The sequence below is a fragment of the Scyliorhinus torazame genome, chromosome 4 (genome assembly GCF_047496885.1).
Source record: "Scyliorhinus torazame isolate Kashiwa2021f chromosome 4, sScyTor2.1, whole genome shotgun sequence".
In the NCBI taxonomy this organism is placed as follows: domain Eukaryota; kingdom Metazoa; phylum Chordata; class Chondrichthyes; order Carcharhiniformes; family Scyliorhinidae; genus Scyliorhinus; species Scyliorhinus torazame.
The window spans coordinates 62,124,671-62,151,326 of NC_092710.1; the positions used below are offsets into that span (position 1 = coordinate 62,124,671).

Consider the following 26,656-nt stretch of genomic DNA (forward strand, 5'->3'; position numbering starts at 1 on the left):
CCGCTTTCCCATTTCTGATCACATTTCCCCTCCTGAATCATCATACCTGTTCCTATTGGCTGCGAACGGGTGATTGACAGCTAGTCTCACGAATCGGGAATAGGGGAACGACAGATCACGTATACGTCACTGAGCCGCCACGAGGCTGTTCGGCTGCAAGAGGTTTGGCCGTGAAACCGCCAGAGCGCGAGCCGCAGGCCCCGGAGTGAGTCTCTGCCAGCCCTTTGCTGCGCATGCGTGAATCAGGAAGCCAGCAGGCGCAGTGACAGTTCGCAGTCAGCGCGCGGGTGCAGTGCTGCTCTGGGGACAGTTTCTGGTTTCCGCATCGTTACCTGGAATTGGTGAGAGAAACGTAAATATTCATCATTAAACTCTTGTTATCAAGTGTGAACAGATATACAATTTAAATTATACAATCTAAATATGATAAAAACAACGGCTGGGCCGAAATATTAATGTGCAATTTGGAGTGAGTGGCGAAATTTTTACTCCAGCAATTAAAATGGAGAAAACAAACCCGGGGAGGATGGAGCCAGTGAGATCAGACAGTGTGTAACCCGGAGAGGATGGAGTCAGTGAGATCAGACAGTGTGTAACCCAGGGAGGATGGAGCCAGTGAGATCAGACAGTGTGTAACCCGGGAAGGATGGAGTCAGTGAGATCAGACAGTGTGTAACCTGGGGAGGATGGAGTCAGTGAGATCAGACAGTGTGTAACCCGGGGAGGATGGAGCCAGTGAGATCAGACAGTGTGTAACCCGGGGAGGATGGAGTCAGTGAGATCAGACAGTGTGTAACCCGGGAAGGATGGAGTCAGTGAGATCAGACAGTGTGTAACCCGGGGAGGATGGAGTCAGTGAGATCAGACAGTGTGTAACCCGGGGAGGATGGAGACAGTGAGATCAGACAGTGTGTAACCCGGGGAGGATGGAGTCAGTGAGATCAGACAGTGTGTAACCCGGGGAGGATGGAGCCAGTGAGATCAGACAGTGTGTAACCCGGGGAGGATGGAGCCAGTGAGATCAGACAGTGTGTAACCCGGGGAGGATGGTGCCAGTGAGATCAGACAGTGTGTAACCCGGGGAGGATGGAGCCAGTGAGATCAGACAGTGTGTAACCCGGGGAGGATGGTGCCAGTGAGATCAGACAGTGTGTAACCCGGGGAGGATGGAGCCAGTGAGATCAGACAGTGTGTAACCCGGGGAGGATGGAGCCAGTGAGATCAGACAGTGTGTAACCCGGGGAGGATGGTGCCAGTGAGATCAGACAGTGTGTAACCCGGGGAGGATGGTCCAGTGAGATCAGACAGTGTGTAACCCGGGAGGATGGAGTCAGTGAGATCAGACAGTGTGTAACCCGGGGTGGATGGAGCCAGTGAGATCAGATAGTGTGTAACCCGGGGAGGATGGAGCCAGTGAGATCAGACAGTGTGTAACCCGGGGAGGATGGAGCCAGTGAGATCAGACAGTGTGTAACTCGGGGAGGATGGAGTCAGTGAGATCAGACAGTGTGTAACCCGGGGAGGATGGTGCCAGTGAGATCAGACAGTGTGTAACTCGGGGAGGATGGAGTCAGTGAGATCAGACAGTGTGTAACCCGGGAGGATGGAGTCAGTGAGATCAGACAGGGTGTAACCCGGGGAGGATGGAGCCAGTGAGATCAGACAGTGTGTAACCCGGGGAGGATGGAGTCAGTGAGATCAGACAGTGTGTAACCCGGGGAGGATGGAGTCAGTGAGATCAGACAGTGTGTAACCCGGGGGGGATGGAGCCAGTGAGATCAGACAGTGTGTAACCCGGGGAGGATGGAGTCAGTGAGATCAGACAGTGTGTAACCCGGGGAGGATGGAGCCAGTGTGATCAGACAGTGTGTAACCCGGGGAGGATGGAGTCAGTGAGATCAGACAGTGTGTAACCCGGGGAGGATGGAGTCAGTGAGATCAGACAGTGTGTAACCCGGGGAGGATGGAGCCAGTGAGATCAGACAGTGTGTCACCCGGGGAGGATGAAGACAGTGAGATCAGACAGTGTGTAACCCGGGGAGGATGGAGTCAGTGAGATCAGACAGTGTGTAACCCGGGGAGGATGGAGCCAGTGAGATCAGACAGTGTGTCACCCGGGGAGGATGGAGCCAGTGAGATCAGACAGTGTGTAACCCGGGGAGGATGGAGCCAGTGAGATCAGACAGTGTGTAACCCGGGGAGGATGGAGCCAGTGAGATCAGACAGTGTGTAACCCGGGGAGGATGGAGTCAGTGAGATCAGACAGTGTGTAACCCGGGGAGGATGGAGTCAGTGAGATCAGACAGTGTGTAACCCGGGGAGGATGGAGCCAGTGAGATCAGACAGTGTGTAACCCGGGGAGGATGGAGTCAGTGAGATCAGATGGTGTGTAACCCGGGGAGGATGGAGCCAGTGAGATCAGACAGTGTGTAACCCGGGGAGGATGGAGCCAGTGAGATCAGACAGTGTGTAACCCGGGGAGGATGGAGTCAGTGAGATCAGACAGTGTGTAACCCGGGGAGGATGGAGCCAGTGAGATCAGACAGTGTGTAACCCGGGGAGGATGGAGTCAGTGAGATCAGACAGTGTGTAACCCGGGGAGGATGGAGCCAGTGAGATCAGACAGTGTGTAACCTGGGGAGGATGGAGCCAGTGAGATCAGACAGTGTGTAACCCGGGGAGGATGGAGTCAGTGAGATCAGACAGTGTGTAACCCGGGGAGGATGGAGCCAGTGAGATCAGACAGTGTGTAACCCGGGGAGGATGGAGCCAGTGAGATCAGACAGTGTGTAACCCGGGGAGGATGGAGCCAGTGAGATCAGACAGTGTGTAACCCGGGGAGGATGGAGTCAGTGAGATCAGACAGTGTGTAACCCGGGGAGGATGGAGCCAGTGAGATCAGACAGTGTGTAACCCGGGGAGGATGGAGCCAGTGAGATCAGACACTGTGTAACCCGGGGAGGATGGAGCCAGTGAGATCAGACACTGTGTAACCCGGGGAGGATTGAGCCAGTGAGATGAGACAGTGTGTAACCCGGGGAGGATGGAGCCAGTGAAATCAGACACTGTGTAACCCGGGGAGGATGGAGCCAGTGAGATCAGACACTGTGTAACCCGGGGAGGATTGAGCCAGTGAGATGAGACAGTGTGTAACCCGGGGAGGATGGAGCCAGTGAGATCAGACACTGTGTAACCCGGGGAGGATGGAGCCAGTGAGATCAGACACTGTGTAACCCGGGGAGGATGGAGCCAGTGAGATCAGACACTGTGTAACCCGGGGAGGATTGAGCCAGTGAGATCAGACACTGTGTAACCCGGGGAGGATGGAGTCAGTGAGATCAGGCAGTGTGTTACCCGGGGAGGATGGAGTCAGTGAGATCAGACAGTGTGTAACCCGGGGAGGATGGAGCCAGTGAGATCAGACAGTGTGTAACCCGGGGAGGATGGAGCCAGTGAGATCAGACAGTGTGTAACCCGGGGCGGATGGAGACAGTGAGATCAGACAGTGTGTAACCCGGGGAGGATGGAGTCAGTGAGATCAGACAGTGTTTAACCCGGGGAGGATTGAGCCAGTGAGATGAGACAGTGTGTAACCCGGGGAGGATGGAGCCAGTGAAATCAGACAGTGTGTAACCCGGGGAGGATGGAGCCAGTGAGATGAGACAGTGTGTAACCCGGGGAGGATGGAGCCAGTGAAATCAGACAGTGTGTAACCCGGGGAGGATGGAGCCAGTGAGATCAGACAGTGTGTAACCCGGGGAGGATGGAGTCAGTGAGATCAGGCAGTGTGTAACCCGGGAGGATGGAGTCAGTGAGATCAGACAGTGTGTAACCCGGGGAGGATGGAGCCAGTGAGATCAGACAGTGTGTAACCCGGGGAGGATGGAGCCAGTGAGATCAGACAGTGTGTAACCCGGGGAGGATGGAGCCAGTGAGATCAGACTGTGTGTAACCCGGGGAGGATGGAACCAGTGAGATCAGATGGTGTGTAACCCGGGGAGGATGGAGCCAGTGAGATCAGACTGTGTGTAACCCGGCGAGGATGGAGCCAGTGAGATCAGACAGTGTGTAACCCGGGGAGGATGGAGTCAGTGAGATCAGACAGTGTGTAACCGGGGAGGATGGAGCCAGTGAGTTCAGACAGTGTGTAACCCGGGGAGGATGGAGTCAGTGAGATCAGACAGTGTGTAACCCGGGGAGGATGGAGCCAGTGAGATCAGACAGTGTGTCACCCGGGAGGATGGAGTCAGTGAGATCAGACAGTGTGTAACCCGGGGAGGATGGAGCCAGTGAGGTCAGACAGTGTGTAACCCAGGGTGGATGGAGCCAGTGAGATCAGACAGTGTGTAACCCGTGGAGGATGGAGCCAGTGAGATCAGACAGTGTGTAACCCAGGGTGGATGGAGCCAGTGAGATCAGACAGTGTGTAACCCGGGGAGGATGGAGCCAGTGAGATCAGACAGTGTGTAACCCGGGAAGGATGGAGCCAGTGAGATCAGACAGTGTGTAACCCGGGGAGGATGGAGCCAGTGAGATCAGATGGTGTGTAACCCGGGGAGGATGGAGCCAGTGAGATCAGACTGTGTGTAACCCGGGGAGGATGGAGCCAGTGAGATCAGACAGTGTGTAACCCGGGGAGGATGGAGTCAGTGAGATCAGACAGTGTGTAACCGGGGAGGATGGAGCCAGTGAGATCAGACAGTGTGTAACCCAGGGAGGATGGAGTCAGTGACATCAGACAGTGTGTAACCCAGGGTGGGTGGAGCCAGTGAGATCAGACAGTGTGTAACCCGGGGAGGATGGAGCCAGTGAGATCAGACAGTGTGTAACCCGGGGAAGATGGAGCCAGTGACATCAGATGGTGTGTAACCCGGGGAGGATGGAGCCAGTGAGATCAGACAGTGTGTAACCCAGGGTGGATGGAGCCAGTGAGATCAGACAGTGTGTAACCCGGGGAGGATGGAGCCAGTGAGATCAGACAGTGTGTAACCCGGGAAGGATGGAGCCAGTGAGATCAGACAGTGTGTAACCTGGGGAGGATGGAGCCAGTGAGATCAGATGGTGTGTAACCCGGGGAGGATGGAGCCAGTGAGATCAGACAGTGTGTAACCCGGGGAGGATGGAGCCAGTGAGATCAGACAGTGTGTAACCCGGGGAGGATGGAGTCAGTGAGATCAGACAGTGTGTAACCGGGGAGGATGGAGCCAGTGAGATCAGACAGTGTGTAACCCGGGGAGGATGGAGCCAGTGAGATCAGACAGTGTGTAACCCGGGGAGGATGGAGCCAGTGAGATCAGACTGTGTGTCACCCGGCGAGGATGGAGTCAGTGAGATCAGACAGTGTGTAACTGGGGAGGATGGAGCCAGTGAGATCAGACAGTGTGTAACCCGGGGAGGATGGAGTCAGTGACATCAGACAGTGTGTAACCCGGGGTGGGTGGAGCCAGTGAGATCAGACAGTGTGTAACCCGGGGAGGATGGAGACAGTGACATCAGACAGTGTGTAACCCGGGGAGGATGGAGCCAGTGACATCAGACAGTGTGTCACCCGGGGAGGATGGAGCCAGTGAGATCAGACAGTGTGTAACCCGGGGAGGATGGAGCCAGTGAGATCAGACAGTGTGTAACCCGGGGAGGATGGAGTCAGTGAGATCAGACAGTGTGTAACCGGGGAGGATGGAGCCAGTGAGATCAGACAGTGTGTAACCCGTAGAGGATGGAGTCAGTGACATCAGACAGTGTGTAACCCGGGGTGGGTGGAGCCAGTGAGATCAGACAGTGTGTAACCCGGGGAGGATGGAGCCAGTGAGATCAGACGGTGTGTAACCCGGGGAGGATGGAGCCAGTGAGATCAGACCGTGTGTAACCCGGGGAGGATGGAGCCAGTGAGATCAGACAGTGTTTCACCCGGGAGGATGGAGTCAGTGAGATCAGACAGTGTGTAACCCGGGGAGGATGGAGCCAGTGAGGTCAGACAGTGTGTAACCCAGGGTGGATGGAGCCAGTGAGATCAGACAGTGTGTAACCCGTGGAGGATGGAGCCAGTGAGATCAGACAGTGTGTAACCCAGGGTGGATGGAGCCAGTGAGATCAGACAGTGTGTAACCCGGGGAGGATGGAGCCAGTGAGATCAGACAGTGTGTAACCCGGGAAGGATGGAGCCAGTGAGATCAAACAGTGTGTAACCCGGGGAGGATGGAGTGAGTGAGATCAGATGGTGTGTAACCCGGGGAGGATGGAGCCAGTGAGATCAGACAGTGTGTAACCCAGGGTGGATGGAGCCAGTGAGATCAGACAGTGTGTAACCCGGGAAAGATGGAGCCAGTGAGATCAGACAGTGTGTAACCCAGGGTGGATGGAGCCAGTGAGATCAGACAGTGTGTAACCCGGGAAAGATGGAGCCAGTGAGATCAGACAGTGTGTAACCCGGGGAGGATGGAGCCAGTGAGATCAGACGGTGTGTAACCCGGGGAGGATGGAGCCAGTGAGATCAGACAGTGTGTAACCCGGGAAGGATGGAGCCAGTGAGATCAGACAGTGTGTAACCCGGGGAGGATGGAGCCAGTGAGATCAGACTGTGTGTCACCCGGCGAGGATGGAGTCAGTGAGATCAGACAGTGTGTAACCGGGGAGGATGGAGCCAGTGAGATCAGACAGTGTGTAACCCGGGGAGGATGGAGTCAGTGACATCAGACAGTGTGTAACCCGGGGTGGGTGGAGCCAGTGAGATCAGACAGTGTGTAACCCGGGGAGGATGGAGCCAGTGACATCAGACAGTGTGTAACCCGGGGAGGATGGAGCCAGTGACATCAGACAGTGTGTCACCCGGGGAGGATGGAACCAGTGAGATCAGACAGTGTGTAACCCGGGGAGGATGGAGCCAGTGAGATCAGACAGTGTGTAACCCGGGGAGGATGGAGTCAGTGAGATCAGACAGTGTGTAACCGGGGAGGATGGAGCCAGTGAGATCAGACAGTGTGTAACCCGGGGAGGATGGAGTCAGTGACATCAGACAGTGTGTAACCCGGGGTGGGTGGAGCCAGTGAGATCAGACAGTGTGTAACCCGGGGAGGATGGAGCCAGTGAGATCAGACGGTGTGTAACCCGGGGAGGATGGAGCCAGTGAGATCAGACAGTGTGTAACCCGGGGAGGATGGAGCCAGTGAGATCAGACAGTGTGTAACCCGGCGAGGATGGAGTCAGTGAGATCAGACAGTGTGTAACCGGGGAGGATGGAGCCAGTGACATCAGACAGTGTGTAACCCGGGGAGGATGGAGCCAGTGAGATCAGACAGTGTGTAACCCAGGGAGGATGGAGTCAGTGAGATCAGACAGTGTGTCACCCGGGGAGGATGGAGCCAGTGAGATCAGACAGTGTGTAACCCGGGGAGGATGGAGCCAGTGAGATCAGACAGTGTGTCACCCGGGGAGGATGGAGCCAGTGAGATCAGACAGTGTGTAACCCGGGGAGGATGGAGTCAGTGAGATCAGACAGTGTGTAACCGGGGAGGATGGAGCCAGTGAGATCAGACAGTGTGTAACCCGGGGAGGATGGAGTCAGTGACATCAGACAGTGTGTAACCCAGGGTGGGTGGAGCCAGTGAGATCAGACAGTGTGTAACCCGGGGAGGATGGAGCCAGTGAGATCAGACAGTGTGTAACACGGGGAGGATGGAGCCAGTGACATCAGACAGTGTGTAACCCGAGGAGGATGGAGCCAGTGAGTTCAGACAGTGTGTAACCCGGGGAGGATGGAGTCAGTGAGATCGGACAGTGTGTAACCCGGGGAGGATGGAGCCAGTGAGATCAGACAGTGTGTTACCCGGGGAGGATGGAGCCAGTGAGATCAGACAGTGTGTCACCCGGGAGGATGGAGTCAGTGAGATTAGACAGTGTGTAACCCGGGGAGGATGGAGTCAGTGAGATCAGACAGTGTGTAACCCGGGGAGGATGGAGCCAGTGAGATCAGACAGTGTGTAACCCGGGGAGGATTTGCCCGTGAGATCAGACAGTGTGTAACCCGGGGAGGATGGAGTCAGTGAGATCAGACATTGTGTAACCCGGGGAGGATGGAGTCAGTGAGATCAGACTGTGTGTAACCCGGGGAGGATGGAGTCAGTGAGATCAGACAGTGTGTAACACCGGGAGGATGGAGCCAGTGAGATCAGACAGTGTGTAACCCGGGGAGGATGGAGCCAGTGAGATCAGACAGTGTGTAACCCGGCGAGGATGGAGCCAGTGAGAACAGACAGTGTGTAACCCGGGGAGGATGGAGCCAGTGAGATCCGACAGTGTGTAACCCGGGGAGGATGGAGTCAGTGAGATCAGACAGTGTGTAACCCGGGGAGGATGGAGCCAGTGAGATCAGACAGTGTGTAACCCGGGGAGGATGGAGCCAGAGAGATCAGACAGTGTGTATCCCGGGGAGGATGGAGCCAGTGAGATCAGACAGTGTGTAACCTGGGGAGGATGGAGCCAGTGAGATCAGACAGTGTGTAACCCGGGAAAGATGGAGCCAGTGAGATCAGACAGTGTGTAACCCGGGGAGGATGGAGCCAGTGAGATCAGACGGTGTGTAACCCGGCGAGGATGGAGTCAGTGAGATCAGACAATGTGTAACCGGGGAGGATGGAGCCAGTGAGTTCAGACAGTGTGTAACCCGGGGAGGATGGAGTCAGTGACATCAGACAGTGTGTAACCCGGGGAGGATGGGGCCAGTGAGATCAGACAGTATGTAACCCGGGGAGGATGGAGCCAGTGAGATCAGACAGTGTGTAACCCGGGGAGGATGGAGCCAGTGAGATCAGACAGTGTGTAACCCGGGGAGGATGGAGTCAGTGAGATCAGACAGTGTGTAACCCGGGGAGGATGGAGCCAGTGAGATCAGACTGTGTGTCACCCGGCGAGGATGGAGTCAGTGAGATCAGACAGTGTGTAACCGGGGAGGATGGAGCCAGTGAGATCAGACAGTGTGTAACCCGGGGAGGATGGAGTCAGTGACATCAGACAGTGTGTAACCCGGGGTGGGTGGAGCCAGTGAGATCAGACAGTGTGTAACCCGGGGAGGATGGAGCCAGTGACATCAGACAGTGTGTAACCCGGGGAGGATGGAGCCAGTGACATCAGACAGTGTGTCACCCGGGGAGGATGGAGCCAGTGAGATCAGACAGTGTGTAACCCGGGGAGGATGGAGCCAGTGAGATCAGACAGTGTGTAACCCGGGGAGGATGGAGTCAGTGAGATCAGACAGTGTGTAACCGGGGAGGATGGAGCCAGTGAGATCAGACAGTGTGTAACCCGGGGAGGATGGAGTCAGTGACATCAGACAGTGTGTAACCCGGGGTGGGTGGAGCCAGTGAGATCAGACAGTGTGTAACCCGGGGAGGATGGAGCCAGTGAGATCAGACGGTGTGTAACCCGGGGAGGATGGAGCCAGTGAGATCAGACAGTGTGTAACCCGGGGAGGATGGAGCCAGTGAGATCAGACAGTGTGTAACCCGGCGAGGATGGAGTCAGTGAGATCAGACAGTGTGTAACCGGGGAGGATGGAGCCAGTGACATCAGACAGTGTGTAACCCGGGGAGGATGGAGCCAGTGAGATCAGACAGTGTGTAACCCGGCGAGGATGGAGTCAGTGAGATCAGACAGTGTGTAACCGGGAGGATGGAGCCAGTGACATCAGACAGTGTGTAACCCGGGGAGGATGGAGCCAGTGAGATCAGACAGTGTGTAACCCGGGGAGGATGGAGTCAGTGAGATCAGACAGTGTGTCACCCGGGGAGGATGGAGCCAGTGAGATCAGACAGTGTGTAACCCGGGGAGGATGGAGCCAGTGAGATCAGACAGTGTGTCACCCGGGGAGGATGGAGCCAGTGAGATCAGACAGTGTGTAACCCGGGGAGGATGGAGCCAGTGAGATCAGACAGTGTGTAACCCAGGGTGGGTGGAGCCAGTGAGATCAGACAGTGTGTAACCCGGGGAGGATGGAGCCAGTGAGATCAGACAGTGTGTAACACGGGGAGGATGGAGCCAGTGACATCAGACAGTGTGTAACACGAGGAGGATGGAGCCAGTGAGTTCAGACAGTGTGTAACCCGGGGAGGATGGAGTCAGTGAGATCGGACAGTGTGTAACCCGGGGAGGATGGAGCCAGTGAGATCAGACAGTGTGTTACCCGGGGAGGATGGAGCCAGTGAGATCAGACAGTGTGTCACCCGGGAGGATGGAGTCAGTGAGATTAGACAGTGTGTAACCCGGGGAGGATGGAGTCAGTGAGATCAGACAGTGTGTAACCCGGGGAGGATGGAGCCAGTGAGATCAGACAGTGTGTAACCCGGGGAGGATTTGCCCGTGAGATCAGACAGTGTGTAACCCGGGGAGGATGGAGTCAGTGAGATCAGACATTGTGTAACCCGGGGAGGATGGAGTCAGTGAGATCAGACTGTGTGTAACCCGGGGAGGATGGAGTCAGTGAGATCAGACAGTGTGTAACACCGGGAGGATGGAGCCAGTGAGATCAGACAGTGTGTAACCCGGGGAGGATGGAGCCAGTGAGATCAGACAGTGTGTAACCCGGCGAGGATGGAGCCAGTGAGAACAGACAGTGTGTAACCCGGGGAGGATGGAGCCAGTGAGATCCGACAGTGTGTAACCCGGGGAGGATGGAGTCAGTGAGATCAGACAGTGTGTAACCCGGGGAGGATGGAGCCAGTGAGATCAGACAGTGTGTAACCTGGGGAGGATGGAGCCAGTGAGATCAGACAGTGTGTAACCCGGGGAGGATGGAGCCAGAGAGATCAGACAGTGTGTATCCCGGGGAGGATGGAGCCAGTGAGATCAGACAGTGTGTAACCTGGGGAGGATGGAGCCAGTGAGATCAGACAGTGTGTAACCCGGCGAGGATGGAGTCAGTGAGATCAGACAATGTGTAACCGGGGAGGATGGAGCCAGTGAGTTCAGACAATGTGTAACCCGGGGAGGATGGAGTCAGTGACATCAGACAGTGTGTAACCCGGGGAGGATGGGGCCAGTGAGATCAGACAGTATGTAACCCGGGGAGGATGGAGCCAGTGAGATCAGACAGTGTGTAACCCGGGGAGGATGGAGCCAGTGAGATCAGACAGTGTGTAACCCGGGGAGGATGGAGCCAGTGAGATCAGACAGTGTGTAACCCGGGGAGGATGGAGTCAGTGAGATCAGACAGTGTGTAACCCGGGGAGGATGGAGTCAGTGAGATCAGACAGTGTGTAACCCGGGGAGGATGGAGTCAGTGAGATCAGACAGTGTGTAACCCGGGGAGGATGGAGCCAGTGAGATCAGACAGTGTGTAACCCGGGGAGGATGGAGTCAGTGAGATCAGACAGTGTGTAACCCGGGGAGGATGGAGCCAGTCAGATCAGACAGTGTGTAACCCGGGGAGGATGGAGCCAGTGAGATCAGACGGTGTGTAACCCAGGGAGGCTGGAGCCAGTGAGATCAGACAGTGTGTAACCCGGGAGGATGGAGCCAGTGAGATCAGACAGTGTGTAACCCGGGAGGATGGAGCCTGTGAGATCAGACAGTGTGTAACCCGGGAGGATGGAGCCAGTGAGATCAAACAGTGTGTAACCCGGGAGGATGGAGCCTGTGAGATCAGACAGTGTGTAACCCAGGAGGATGGAGCCAGTGAGGTCAGACAGTGTGTAACCCTGGGAGGATGGAGACAGTGAGATCAGACAGTGTGTAAACCGGGGAGGATGGGGCCAGTGAGATCAGACAGTGTGTAACCCGGGGAGGATGGAGCCAGTGACATCAGACAGTGTGTAACCCGGGGAGGATGGAGTCAGTGAGATCAGACAGTGTGTCACCCGGGGAGGATGGAGCCAGTGAGATCAGACAGTGTGTAACCCGGGGAGGATGGAGCCAGTGGGATCAGACAGTGTGTCACCCGCGGAGGATGGAGTCAGTGAGATCAGACAGTGTGGAACCCGGGGAGGATGGAGCCAGTGAGATCAGACAGTGTGTAACCCGGGGTGGATGGAGTCAGTGAGATCAGACAGTGTGTAACCCGGGGAGGATGGAGTCAGTGAGATCAGACAGTGTGTAACCCGGGGAGGATGGAGCCAGTGAGATCAGACAGTGTGTAACCCGGGGAGGATGTAGCCAGTGAGATCAGACAGTGTGTCACCCGGGGAGGATGGAGTCAGTGAGATCAGACATTGTGTAACCCGGGGAGGATGGAGTCAGTGAGATCAGTCTGTGTGTAACCCGGGGAGGATGGAGTCAGTGAGATCAGACCGTGTGTAACCCCGGGAGAATGGAGCCAGTGAGATCAGACAGTGTGTAACCCGGGGAGGATGGAGCCAGTGAGATCAGACAGTGTGTAACCCGGCGAGGATGGAGCCAGTGAGAACAGACAGTGTGTAACCCGGGGAGGATGGAGCCAGTGAGATCCGACAGTGTGTAACCCGGGGAGGATGGAGTCAGTGAGATCAGACAGTGTGTAACCCGGGGAGGATGGAGCCAGTGAGATCAGACAGTGTGTAACCTGGGGAGGATGGAGCCAGTGAGATCAGACAGTGTGTAACCCGGGGAGGATGGAGCCAGAGAGATCAGACAGTGTGTAACCCGGGGAGGATGGAGCCAGTGAGATCAGACAGTGTGTAACCTGGGGAGGATGGAGCCAGTGAGATCAGACAGTGTGTAACCCGGGAAAGATGGAGCCAGTGAGATCAGACAGTGTGTAACCGGGGAGGATGGAGCCAGTGAGATCAGACAGTGTGTAACCCGGGGAGTATGGAGTCAGTGACATCAGACAGTGTGTAACCCGGGGTGGGTGGAGCCAGTGAGATCAGACAGTGTGTAACCCGGGGAGGATGGAGCCAGCGACATCAAACAGTGTGTAACCCGGGGAGGATGGAGCCAGTGACATCAGACAGTGTGTAACCCGGGGAGGATGGAGCCAGTGAGATCAGACAGTGTGTAACCCGGGGAGGATGCAGTCAGTGAGATCAGACAGTGTGTCACCCGGGGAGGATGGAGCCAGTGAGATCAGACAGTGTGTAACCCGGGGAGGATGGAGCCAGTGAGATCAGACAGTGTGTAACCCGGGGAGGATGGAGTCAGTGAGATCAGACAGTGTGTAACCGGGGAGGATGGAGCCAGTGAGATCAGACTGTGTGTAACCCGGGGAGGATGGAGCCAGTGAGATCAGACAGTGTGTAACCCGGGGAGGATGGAGTCAGTGAGATCAGACAGTGTGTAACCGGGGAGGATGGAGCCAGTGAGATCAGACAGTGTGTAACCCGGGCAGGATGGAGTCAGTGACATCAGACAGTGTGTAACCCAGGGTGGGTGGAGCCAGTGAGATCAGACAGTGTGTAACCCGGGGAGGATGGAGCCAGTGAGATCAGACAGTGTGTCACCCGGGAGGATGGAGTCAGTGAGATCAGACAGTGTGTAACCCGAGGAGGATGGAGCCAGTGAGATCAGACAGTGTGTAACCCGGGGAGGATGGAGCCAGTGAGATCAGACAGTGTGTAACCTGGGGAGGATGGAGCCAGTGAGATCAGACAGTGTGTAACCCGGGAAAGATGGAGCCAGTGAGATCAGACAGTGTGTAACCGGGGAGGATGGAGCCAGTGAGATCAGACAGTGTGTAACCCGGGGAGTATGGAGTCAGTGACATCAGACAGTGTGTAACCCGGGGTGGGTGGAGCCAGTGAGATCAGACAGTGTGTAACCCGGGGAGGATGGAGCCAGCGACATCAGACAGTGTGTAACCCGGGGAGGATGGAGCCAGTGACATCAGACAGTGTGTAACCCGGGGAGGATGGAGCCAGTGAGATCAGACAGTGTGTAACCCGGGGAGGATGCAGTCAGTGAGATCAGACAGTGTGTCACCCGGGGAGGATGGAGCCAGTGAGATCAGACAGTGTGTAACCCGGGGAGGATGGAGCCAGTGAGATCAGACAGTGTGTAACCCGGGGAGGATGGAGTCAGTGAGATCAGACAGTGTGTAACCGGGGAGGATGGAGCCAGTGAGATCAGACTGTGTGTAACCCGGGGAGGATGGAGCCAGTGAGATCAGACAGTGTGTAACCCGGGGAGGATGGAGTCAGTGAGATCAGACAGTGTGTAACCGGGGAGGATGGAGCCAGTGAGATCAGACAGTGTGTAACCCGGGCAGGATGGAGTCAGTGACATCAGACAGTGTGTAACCCAGGGTGGGTGGAGCCAGTGAGATCAGACAGTGTGTAACCCGGGGAGGATGGAGCCAGTGAGATCAGACAGTGTGTCACCCGGGAGGATGGAGTCAGTGAGATCAGACAGTGTGTAACCCGAGGAGGATGGAGCCAGTGAGATCAGACAGTGTGTAACCCGGGCAGGATGGAGCCAGTGAGATCAGACAGTGTGTAACCCGGGGAGGATGGAGCCAGTGAGATCAGACAGTGTGTAACCCGGGGAGGATGGAGCCAGTGAGATCAGACAGTGTGTAACCCGGGGAGGATGGAGCCAGTGAGATGAGACAGTGTGTCACCCGGGGAGGATGGAGCCAGTGAGATCAGACAGTGTGTAACCGGGGAGGATGGAGCCAGTGAGATCAGACAGTGTGTAACCCGGGGAGGATGGAGTCAGTGACATCAGACAGTGTGTAACCCGGGGTGGGTGGAGCCAGTGAGATCAGACAGTGTGTAACCCGGGGAGGATGGAGCCAGTGAGATCAGACGGTGTGTAACCCGGGGAGGATGGAGCCAGTGAGATCAGACAGTGTGTAACCCGGGGAGGATGGAGCCAGTGAGATCAGACAGTGTGTAACACGGCGAGGATGGAGTCAGTGAGATCAGACAGTGTGTAACCGGGGAGGATGGAGCCAGTGAGATCAGACAGTGTGTAACCCGGGGAGGATGGAGTCAGTGACATCAGACAGTGTGTAACCCGGGGTGGGTGGAGCCAGTGAGATCAGACAGTGTGTAACCCGGGGAGGATGGAGCCAGTGACATCAGACAGTGTGTAACCCGGGGAGGATGGAGCCAGTGACATCAAACAGTGTGTAACCCGGGGAGGATGGAGCCAGTGAGATCAGACAGTGTGTAACCCGGGGTGGATGGAGTCAGTGAGATCAGACAGTGTGTCACCCGGGGAGGATGGAGCCAGTGAGATCAGACAGTGTGTAACCCGGGGAGGATGGAGCCAGTGAGATCAGACAGTGTGTCACCCGGGGAGGATGGAGTCAGTGAGATCAGACAGTGTGTAACCGGGGAGGATGGAGCAAGTGAGATCAGACAGTGTGTAACCCGGGGAGGATGGAGTCAGTGACATCAGACAGTGTGTAACCCGGGGTGGGTGGAGCCAGTGACATCAGACAGTGTGTAACCCGGGGAGGGTGGAGCCAGTGAGATCAGACAGTGTGTCACCCGGGGAGGATGGAGTCAGTGAGATCAGACAGTGTGTAACCCGGGGAGGATGGAGCCAGTGAGATCAGACAGTGTGTAACCCGGGGAGGATGGAGCCAGTGAGATGAGACAGTGTGTAACCCGGGGAGGATGGAGCCAGTGAGATCAGACAGTGTGTAACCCGGGGAGGATGGAGCCAGTGAGATCAGACAGTGTGTCACCCGGGAGGATGGAGTCAGTGAGATCAAACAGTGTGTAACCCGGGGAGGATGGAGCCAGTGAGATCAGACAGTGTGTAACCCGGGGAGGATGGAGCCAGTGAGATCAGACAGTGTGTAACCCGGGGAGGATGGAGCCAGTGAGATGAGACAGTGTGTAACCCGGGGAGGATGGAGCCAGTGAGATCAGACAGTGTGTAACCCGGGGAGGATGGAGCCAGTGAGATCAGACAGTGTGTCACCCGGGAGGATGGAGTCAGTGAGATTAGACAGTGTGTAACCCGGGGAGGATGGAGTCAGTGAGATCAGACAGTGTGTAACCCGGGGAGGATGGAGCCAGTGAGATCAGACAGTGTGTAACCCGGGGAGGATGGAGCCAGTGAGATCAGACAGTGTGTAACCCGGGGAGGATGGAGCCAGTGAGATGAGACAGTGTGTCACCCGGGGAGGATGGAGCCAGTGAGATCAGACAGTGTGTAACCCGGGGAGGATGGAGCCAGTGAGATCAGACTGTGTGTAACCCGGGCAGGATGGAGTCAGTGAGATCAGACAGTGTGTAACCGGGGAGGATGGAGCCAGTGAGATCAGACAGTGTGTAACCCGGGGAGGATGGAGTCAGTGACATCAGACAGTGTGTAACCCGGGGTGGGTGGAGCCAGTGAGATCAGACAGTGTGTAACCCGGGGAGGATGGAGCCAGTGACATCAGACAGTGTGTAACCCGGGGAGGATGGAGCCAGTGACATCAAACAGTGTGTAACCCGGGGAGGATGGAGCCAGTGAGATCAGACAGTGTGTAACCCGTGGAGGATGGAGTCAGTGAGATCAGACAGTGTGTCACCCGGGGAGGATGGAGCCAGTGAGATCAGACAGTGTGTAACCCGGGGAGGATGGAGCCAGTGAGATCAGACAGTGTGTCACCCGGGGAGGATGGAGTCAGTGAGACCAGACAGTGTGTAACCGGGGAGGATGGAGCAAGTGAGATCAGACAGTGTGTAACCCGGGGAGGATGGAGTCAGTGACATCAGACAGTGTGTAACCCGGGGTGGGTGGAGCCAGTGACATCAGACAGTGTGTAACCCGGGGAGGGTGGAGCCAGTGAGATCAGACAGTGTGTCACCCGGGGAGGATGGAGTCAGTGAGATCAGACAGTGTGTAACCCGGGGAGGATGGAGCCAGTGAGATCAGACAGTGTGTAACCCGGGGAGGATGGAGCCAGTGAGATGAGACAGTGTGTAACCCGGGGAGGATGGAGCCAGTGAGATCAGACAGTGTGTAACCCGGGGAGGATGGAGCCAGTGAGATCAGACAGTGTGTCACCCGGGAGGATGGAGTCAGTGAGATCAAACAGTGTGTAACCCGGGGAGGATGGAGCCAGTGAGATCAGACAGTGTGTAACCCGGGGAGGATGGAGCCAGTGAGATCAGACAGTGTGTAACCCGGGGAGGATGGAGCCAGTGAGATGAGACAGTGTGTAACCCGGGGAGGATGGAGCCAGTGAGATCAGACAGTGTGTAACCCGGGGAGGATGGAGCCAGTGAGATCAGACAGTGTGTCACCCGGGAGGATGGAGTCAGTGAGATTAGACAGTGTGTAACCCGGGGAGGATGGAGTCAGTGAGATCAGACAGTGTGTAACCCGGGGAGGATGGAGCCAGTGAGATCAGACAGTGTGTAACCCGGGGAGGATGTAGCCAGTGAGATCAGACAGTGTGTAACCCGGGGAGGATGGAGTCAGTGAGATCAGACATTGTGTAACCCGGGGAGGATGGAGTCAGTGAGATCAGTCTGTGTGTAACCCGGGGAGGATGGAGTCAGTGAGATCAGACAGTGTGTAACCCCGGGAGAATGGAGCCAGTGAGATCAGACAGTGTGTAACCAGGGGAGGATGGAGCCAGTGAGATCAGACAGTGTGTAACCCGGGGAGGATGGAGCCAGTGAGATCCGACAGTGTGTAACCCGGGGAGGATGGAGTCAGTGAGATCAGACAGTGTGTAACCCGGGGAGGATGGAGTCAGTGACATCAGACAGTGTGTAACCCAGGGTGGGTGGAGCCAGTGAGATCAGACAGTGTGTAACCCGGGGAGGATGGAGCCAGTGAGATCAGACAGTGTGTCACCCGGGAGGATGGAGTCAGTGAGATCAGACAGTGTGTAACCCGAGGAGGATGGAGCCAGTGAGATCAGACAGTGTGTAACCCGGGAAAGATGGAGCCAGTGAGATCAGACAGTGTGTAACCCGGGGAGGATGGAGCCAGTGAGATCAGACAGTGTGTAACCCGGGGAGGATGGAGCCAGTGAGATCAGACAGTGTGTAACCCGGGGAGGATGGAGCCAGTGAGATGAGACAGTGTGTCACCCGGGGAGGATGGAGCCAGTGAGATCAGACAGTGTGTAACCCGGGGAGGATGGAGCCAGTGAGATCAGACTGTGTGTAACCCGGGCAGGATGGAGTCAGTGAGATCAGACAGTGTGTAACCGGGGAGGATGGAGCCAGTGAGATCAGACAGTGTGTAACCCGGGGAGGATGGAGTCAGTGACATCAGACAGTGTGTAACCCGGGGTGGGTGGAGCCAGTGAGATCAGACAGTGTGTAACCCGGGGAGGATGGAGCCAGTGAGATCAGACGGTGTGTAACCCGGGGAGGATGGAGCCAGTGAGATCAGACAGTGTGTAACCCGGGGAGGATGGAGCCAGTGAGATCAGACAGTGTGTAACCCGGCGAGGATGGAGTCAGTGAGATCAGACAGTGTGTAACCCGGGGAGGATGGAGCCAGTGACATCAGACAGTGTGTAACCCGGGGAGGATGGAGCCAGTGACATCAGACAGTGTGTAACCCGGGGAGGATGGAGCCAGTGAGATCAGACAGTGTGTAACCCGGGGAGGATGGAGTCAGTGAGATCAGACAGTGTGTCACCCGGGGAGGATGGAGCCAGTGAGATCAGACAGTGTGTAACCCGGGGAGGATGGAGCCAGTGAGATCAGACAGTGTGTCACCCGGGGAGGATGGAGCCAGTGAGATCAGACAGTGTGTAACCCGGGGAGGATGGAGCCAGTGAGATCAGACAGTTTGTCACCCGGGAGGATGGAGTCAGTGAGATTAGACAGTGTGTAACCCGGGGAGGATGGAGTCAGTGAGATCAGACAGTGTGTAACCCGGGGAGGATGGAGCCAGTGAGATCAGACATTGTGTAACCCGGGGAGGATGTAGCCAGTGAGATCAGACAGTGTGTAACCCGGGGAGGATGGAGTCAGTGAGATCAGACATTGTGTAACCCGGGGAGGATGGAGTCAGTGAGATCAGTCTGTGTGTAACCCGGGGAGGATGGAGTCAGTGAGATCAGACAGTGTGTAACCCCGGGAGAATGGAGCCAGTGAGATCAGACAGTGTGTAACCCGGGGAGGATGGAGCCAGTGAGATCAGACAGTGTTTAACCCGGCGAGGATGGAGCCAGTGAGAACAGACAGTGTGTAACCCGGGGAGGATGGAGCCAGTGAGATCCGACAGTGTGTAACCCGGGGAGGATGGAGTCAGTGAGATCAGACAGTGTGTAACCCGGGGAGGATGGAGCCAGTGAGATCAGACAGTGTGTAACCTGGGGAGGATGGAGCCAGTGAGATCAGACAGTGTGTAACCCGGGGAGGATGGAGCCAGAGAGATCAGACAGTGTGTAACCCGGGGAGGATGGAGCCAGTGAGATCAGACAGTGTGTAACCTGGGGAGGATGGAGCCAGTGAGATCAGACAGTGTGTAACCCGGGAAAGATGGAGCCAGTGAGATCAGACAGTGTGTCACCCGGCGAGGATGGTGTCAGTGAGATCAGACAGTGTGTAACCGGGGAGGATGGAGCCAGTGAGATCAGACAGTGTGTAACCCGGGGAGTATGGAGTCAGTGACATCAGACAGTGTGTAACCCGGGGTGGGTGGAGCCAGTGAGATCAGACAGTGTGTAACCCGGGGAGGATGGAGCCAGCGACATCAGACAGTGTGTAACCCGGGGAGGATGGAGCCAGTGACATCAGACAGTGTGTAACCCGGGAGGATGGAGTCAGTGAGATCAGACAGTGTGTAACCCGAGGAGGATGGAGCCAGTGAGATCAGACAGTGTGTAACCCGGGAAAGATGGAGCCAGTGAGATCAGACAGTGTGTAACCCGGGGAGGATGGAGCCAGTGAGATCAGACAGTGTGTAACCCGGGGAGGATGGAGCCAGTGAGATCAGACAGTGTGTAACCCGGGGAGGATGGAGCCAGTGAGATGAGACAGTGTGTCACCCGGGGAGGATGGAGCCAGTGAGATCAGACAGTGTGTAACCCAGGGAGGATGGAGGCAGTGAGATCAGACTGTGTGTAACCCGGGCAGGATGGAGTCAGTGAGATCAGACAGTGTGTAACCGGGGAGGATGGAGCCAGTGAGATCAGACAGTGTGTAACCCGGGGAGGATGGAGTCAGTGACATCAGACAGTGTGTAACCCGGGGTGGGTGGAGCCAGTGAGATAAGACAGTGTGTAACCCGGGGAGGATGGAGCCAGTGAGATCAGACGGTGTGTAACCCGGGGAGGATGGAGCCAGTGAGATCAGACAGTGTGTAACCCGGGGAGGATGGAGCCAGTGAGATCAGACAGTGTGTAACCCGGCGAGGATGGAGTCAGTGAGATCAGACAGTGTGTAACCGGGGAGGATGGAGCCAGTGAGATCAGACAGTGTGTAACCCGGGGAGGATGGAGTCAGTGACATCAGACAGTGTGTAACCCGGGGTGGGTGGAGCCAGTGAGATCAGACAGTGTGTAACCCGGGGAGGATGGAGCCAGTGACATCAGACAGTGTGTAACCCGGGGAGGATGGAGCCAGTGACATCAGACAGTGTGTAACCCGGGGAGGATGGAGCCAGTGAGATCAGACAGTGTGTAACCCGGGGAGGATGGAGTCAGTGAGATCAGACAGTGTGTCACCCGGGGAGGATGGAGCCAGTGAGATCAGACAGTGTGTAACCCGGGGAGGATGGAGCCAGTGAGATCAGACAGTGTGTCACCCGGGGAGGATGGAGTCAGTGAGATCAGACAGTGTGTAACCGGGGAGGATGGAGCAAGTGAGATCAGACAGTGTGTAACCCGGGGAGGATGGAGTCAGTGACATCAGACAGTGTGTAACCCGGGGTGGGTGGAGCCAGTGAGATCAGACAGTGTGTAACCCGGGGAGGGTGGAGCCAGTGAGATCAGACAGTGTGTAACCCGGGGAGGATGGAGCCAGTGACATCAGACAGTGTGTAACCCGGGTAGGATGGAGCCAGTGAGATCAGACAGTGTGTAACCCGGGGAGGATGGAGTCAGTGAGATCAGACAGTGTGTAACCCGGGGAGGATGGAGCCAGTGAGATCAGACAGTGTGTAACCCAGGGTGGATGGAGCCAGTGAGATCAGACAGTGTGTAACCCGGGGAGGATGGAGCCAGTGAGATCAGACAGTGTGTAACCCGGGGAGGATGGAGCCAGTGAGATCAGACAGTGTGTAACCCGGGGAGGATGGAGCCAGTGAGATCAGACTGTGTGTAACCCGGGGAGGATGGAGCCAGTGAGATCAGACAGTGTGTAACCCGGGGAGGATGGAGTCAGTGAGATCAGACAGTGTGTAACCGGGGAGGATGGAGCCAGTGAGATCAGACAGTGTGTAACCCGGGGAGGATGGAGTCAGTGACATCAGACAGTGTGTAACCCAGGGTGGGTGGAGCCAGTGAGATGAGACAGTGTGTAACCCGGGGAGGATGGAGCCAGTGAGATCAGACAGTGTGTCATCCGGGAGGATGGAGTCATTGAGATCAGACAGTGTGTAACCCGGGGAGGATGGAGCCAGTGAGGTCAGACAGTGTGTAACCCAGGGTGGATGGAGCCAGTGAGATCAGACAGTGTGTAACCCGGGGAGGATGGAGCCAGTGAGATCAGACAGTGTGTAACCCGGGGAGGATGGAGCCAGTGAGATCAGACAGTGTGTAACCCGGGAAGGATGGAGCCAGTGAGATCAGACAGTGTGTAACCCGGGGAGGATGGAGCCAGTGAGATCAGATGGTGTGTAACCCGGGGAGGATGGAGCCAGAGAGATCAGACAGTGTGTAACCCAGGGTGGATGGAGCCAGTGAGATCAGACAGTGTGTAACCCGGGGAGGATGGAGTCAGTGAGATCAGACAGTGTGTAACCGGGGAGGATGGAGCCAGTGAGATCAGACAGTGTGTAACCCGGGGAGGATGGAGTCAGTGACATCAGACAGTGTGTAACCGAGGGTGGGTGGAGCCAGTGAGATCAGACAGTGTGTAACCCGGGATGGATGGAGCCAGTGAGATCAGACAGTGTGTAACCCGGGGAGGATGGAGCCAGTGACATCAGATGGTGTGTAACCCGGGGAGGATGGAGCCAGTGAGATCAGACAGTGTGTAACCCGGGAAGGATGGAGTCAGTGAGATCAGACAGTGTGTAACCAGGGAGGATGGAGCCAGTGAGATCAGACAGTGTGTAACCCGGGGAGGATGGAGTCAGTGACATCAGACAGTGTGTAACCCAGGGTGGGTGGAGCCAGTGAGATCAGACAGTGTGTAACCCGGGGAGGATGGAGCCAGTGAGATCAGACAGTGTGTAACCCGGGGAGGATGGAGCCAGTGACATCAGACAGAGTGTAACCCGGGGAGGATGGAGCCAGTGAGTTCAGACAGTGTGTAACCCGGGGAGGATGGAGTCAGTGAGATCAGACAGTGTGTAACCCGGGGAGGATGGAGCCAGTGAGATCAGACAGTGTGTCACCCGGGAGGATGGAGTCAGTGAGATTAGAGAGTGTGTAACCCGGGGAGGATGGAGTCAGTGAGATAAGACAGTGTGTAACCCGGGGAGGATGGAGCCAGTGAGATCAGACAGTGTGTAACCCGGGGAGGATGTAGCCAGTGAGATCAGACAGTGTGTAACCCGGGGAGGATGGAGTCAGTGAGATCAGACATTGTGTAACCCGGGGAGGATGGAGTCAGTGAGATCAGTCTGTGTGTAACCCGGGGAGGATGGAGTCAGTGAGATCAGACAGTGTGTAACCCCGGGAGAAAGGAGCCAGTGAGATCAGACAGTGTGTAACCCGGGGAGGATGGAGCCAGTGAGATCAGACAGTGTGTAACCCGGCGAGGATGGAGCCAGTGAGAACAGACAGTGTGTAACCCGGGGAGGATGGAGCCAGTGAGATCCGACAGTGTGTAACCCGGGGAGGATGGAGTCAGTGTGATCAGACAGTGTGTAACCCGGGGAGGATGGAGCCAGTGAGATCAGACAGTGTGTAACCTGGGGAGGATGGAGCCAGTGAGATCAGACAGTGTGTAACCCGGGGAGGATGGAGCCAGAGAGATCAGACAGTGTGTAACCCGGGGAGGAGGGAGCCAGTGAGATCAGACATTGTGTAACCTGGGGAGGATGGAGCCAGTGAGATCAGACAGTGTGTAACCTGGGAAAGATGGAGCCAGTGAGATCAGACAGTGTGTAACCCGGGGAGGATAGAGCCAGTGAGATCAGACGGTGTGTAACCCGGGGAGGATGGAGCCAGTGAGATCAGACAGTGTGTAACCCGGGGAGGATGGAGCCAGTGAGATCAGACAGTGTGTAACCCGGGGAGGATGGAGCCAGTGAGATCAGACAGTGTGTAACCCGGGAAGGATGGAGCCAGTGAGATCAGGCAGTGTGTAACCCGGGGAGGATGGAGCCAGTGAGATCAGATGGTGTGTAACCCGGGGAGGATGGATCCAGTGAGATCAGACTGTGTGTAACCCGGAGAGGATGGAGCCAGTGAGATCAGACAGTGTGTAACCCGGGGAGGATGGAGTCAGTGAGATCAGACAGTGTGTAACCGGGGAGGATGGAGCCAGTGAGTTCAGACAGTGTGTAACCCGGGGAGGATGGAGTCAGTGACATCAGACAGTGTGTAACCCAGGGTGGGTGGAGCCAGTGAGATCAGACAGTGTGTAACCCGGGGAGGATGGAGCCAGTGAGATCAGACAGTGTGTCACCCGGGAGGATGGAGTCAGTGAGAACAGACACTGTGTAACCCGGGGCGGATGGAGCCAGTGAGGTCAGACAGTGTGTAACCCAGGGTGGATGGAGCCAGTGAGATCAGACAGTGTGTAACCCGTGGAGGATGGAGCCAGTGAGATCAGACAGTGTGTAACCCAGGGTGGATGGAGCCAGTGAGATCAGACAGTGTGTAACCCGGGGAGGATGGAGCCAGTGAGATCAGACAGTGTGTAACCCGGGAAGGATGGAGCCAGTGAGATCAGACAGTGTGTAACCCGGGGAGGATGGAGTCAGTGAGATCAGACGGTGTGTAACCCGGGGAGGATGGAGCCAGTGAGATCAGACAGTGTGTAACCCAGGGTGGATGGAGCCAGTGAGATCAGACAGTGTGTAACCCGGGGAGGATGGAGCCAGTGAGATCAGACAGTGTGTAACCCGGGAAGGATGGAGCCAGTGAGATCAGACAGTGTGTAACCCGGGAGGATGGAGCCAGTGAGATCAGATGGTGTGTAACCCGGGGAGGATGGAGCCAGTGAGATCAGACTGTGTGTAACCCGGGGAGGATGGAGCCAGTGAGATCAGACAGTGTGTAACCCGGGGAGGATGGAGTCAGTGAGATCAGATTGTGTGTAACCGGGGAGGATGGAGCCAGTGAGATCAGACAGTGTGTAACCCGGGGAGGATGGAGTCAGTGACATCAGACAGTGTGTAACCCAGGGTGGGTGGAGCCAGTGAGATCAGACAGTGTGTAACCCGGGGAGGATGGAGCCAGTGAGATCAGACAGTGTGTAACCCGGGGAGGATGGAGCCAGTGACATCAGATGGTGTGTAACCCGGGGAGGATGGAGCCAGTGAGATCAGACAGTGTGTAACCCAGGGTGGATGGAGCCAGTGAGATCAGACAGTGTGTAACCCGGGGAGGATGGAGCCAGTGAGATCAGACAGTGTGTAACCCGGGAAGGATGGAGCCAGTGAGATCAGACAGTGTGTAACCCGGGGAGGATGGAGCCAGTGAGATCAGATGGTGTGTAACCCGGGGAGGATGGAGTCAGTGACATCAGACAGTGTGTAACCCGGGGAGTATGGAGCCAGTGAGATCAGACAGTGTGTAACCCGGGGACGATGGAGCCAGTGAGATCAGACAGTGTGTAACCCGGGGAGGATGGAGTCAGTGACATCAGACAGTGTGTAACCCAGGGTGGGTGGAGCCAGTGAGATCAGACAGTGTGTAACCCGGGGAGGATGGAGCCAGTGAGATCAGACAGTGTGTAACCCGGGGAGGATGGAGCCAGTGACATCAGACAGTGTGTAACCCGGGGAGGATGGAGCCAGTGAGTTCAGACAGTGTGTAACCCGGGGAGGATGGAGTCAGTGAGATCAGACATTGTGTAACCCGGGGAGGTTGGAGTCAGTGAGATCAGTCTGTGTGTAACCCGGGGAGGATGGAGTCAGTGAGATCAGACAGTGTGTAACCCCGGGAGAATGGAGCCAGTGAGATCAGACAGTGTGTAACCCGGGGAGGATGGAGCCAGTGAGATCAGACAGTGTGTAACCCGGCGAGGATGGAGCCAGTGAGAACAGACAGTGTGTAACCCGGGGAGGATGGAGCCAGTGAGATCCGACAGTGTGTAACCCGGGGAGGATGGAGTCAGTGAGATCAGACAGTGTGTAACCCGGGGAGGATGGAGCCAGTGAGATCAGACAGTGTGTAACCTGGGGAGGATGGAGCCAGTGAGATCAGACAGTGTGTAACCCGGGGAGGATGGAGCCAGAGAGATCAGACAGTGTGTAACCCGGGGAGGATGGAGCCAGTGAGATCAGACAGTGTGTAACCTGGGGAGGATGGAGCCAGTGAGATCAGACAGTGTGTAACCCGGGAAAGATGGAGCCAGTGAGATCAGACAGTGTGTAACCCGGGGAGGATGGAGCCAGTGAGATCAGACGGTGTGTAACCCGGGGAGGATGGAGCCAGTGAGATCAGACAGTGTGTAACCCGGGGAGGATGGAGCCAGTGAGATCAGACAGTGTGTAACCCGGGGAGGATGGAGCCAGTGAGATCAGACTGTGTGTCACCCGGCGAGGATGGAGTCAGTGAGATCAGGCAGTGTGTAACCGGGGAGGATGGAGCCAGTGAGATCAGACAGTGTGTAACCCGGGGAGGATGGAGTCAGTGACATCAGACAGTGTGTAACCCGGGGTGGGTGGAGCCAGTGAGATCAGACAGTGTGTAACCCGGGGAGGATGGAGCCAGTGACATCAGACAGTGTGTAACCCGGGGAGGATGGAGCCAGTGACATCAGACAGTGTGTCACCCGGGGAGGATGGAGCCAGTGAGATCAGACAGTGTGTAACCCGGGGAGGATGGAGTCAGTGAGATCAGACAGTGTGTAACCGGGGAGGATGGAGCCAGTGAGATCAGACAGTGTGTAACCCGGGGAGGATGGAGTCAGTGACATCAGACAGTGTGTAACCCGGAGTGGGTGGAGCCAGTGAGATCAGACAGTGTGTAACCCGGGGAGGATGGAGCCAGAGAGATCAGACGGTGTGTAACCCGGGGAGGATGGAGCCAGTGAGATCAGACAGTGTGTAACCCGGGGAGGATGGAGCCAGTGAGATCAGACAGTGTGTAACCCGGCGAGGATGGAGTCAGTGAGATCAGACAGTGTGTAACCGGGGAGGATGGAGCCAGTGACATCAGACAGTGTGTAACCCGGGGAGGATGGAGCCAGTGAGATCAGACAGTGTGTAACCCGGGGAGGATGGAGTCAGTGAGATCAGACAGTGTGTCACCCGGGGAGGATGGAGCCAGTGAGATCAGACAGTGTGTAACCCGGGGAGAATGGAGCCAGTGAGATCAGACAGTGTGTCACCCGGGGAGGATGGAGCCAGTGAGATCAGACAGTGTGTAACCCGGGGAGGATGGAGTCAGTGAGATCAGACAGTGTGTAACCGGGGAGGATGGAGCCAGTGAGATCAGACAGTGTGTAACCCGGGGAGGATGGAGTCAGTGACATCAGACAGTGTGTAACCCAGGGTG

At 56.4% G+C, this 26,656-nt stretch overlaps 1 protein-coding gene across 5 annotated transcripts in view; it reads left to right on the forward strand.

The window, feature by feature from the left end:
- Positions 1-214: 214 nt before the first annotated feature.
- Positions 215-26,656, forward strand: part of LOC140410257 (NACHT, LRR and PYD domains-containing protein 3-like) — a 159,627-nt gene continuing 133,185 nt past the window's right edge. For 2 of the 5 annotated variants that reach the window (XM_072498218.1, XM_072498221.1), the window contains exon 1: positions 215-341. The gene's annotated coding sequence lies outside the window, so the exon portion shown is untranslated. Of the gene's footprint in view, positions 353-26,656 lie in introns of all 5 variants that reach the window. The other 3 variants (XM_072498220.1, XM_072498223.1, XM_072498222.1) reach the window with 2 other exon arrangements.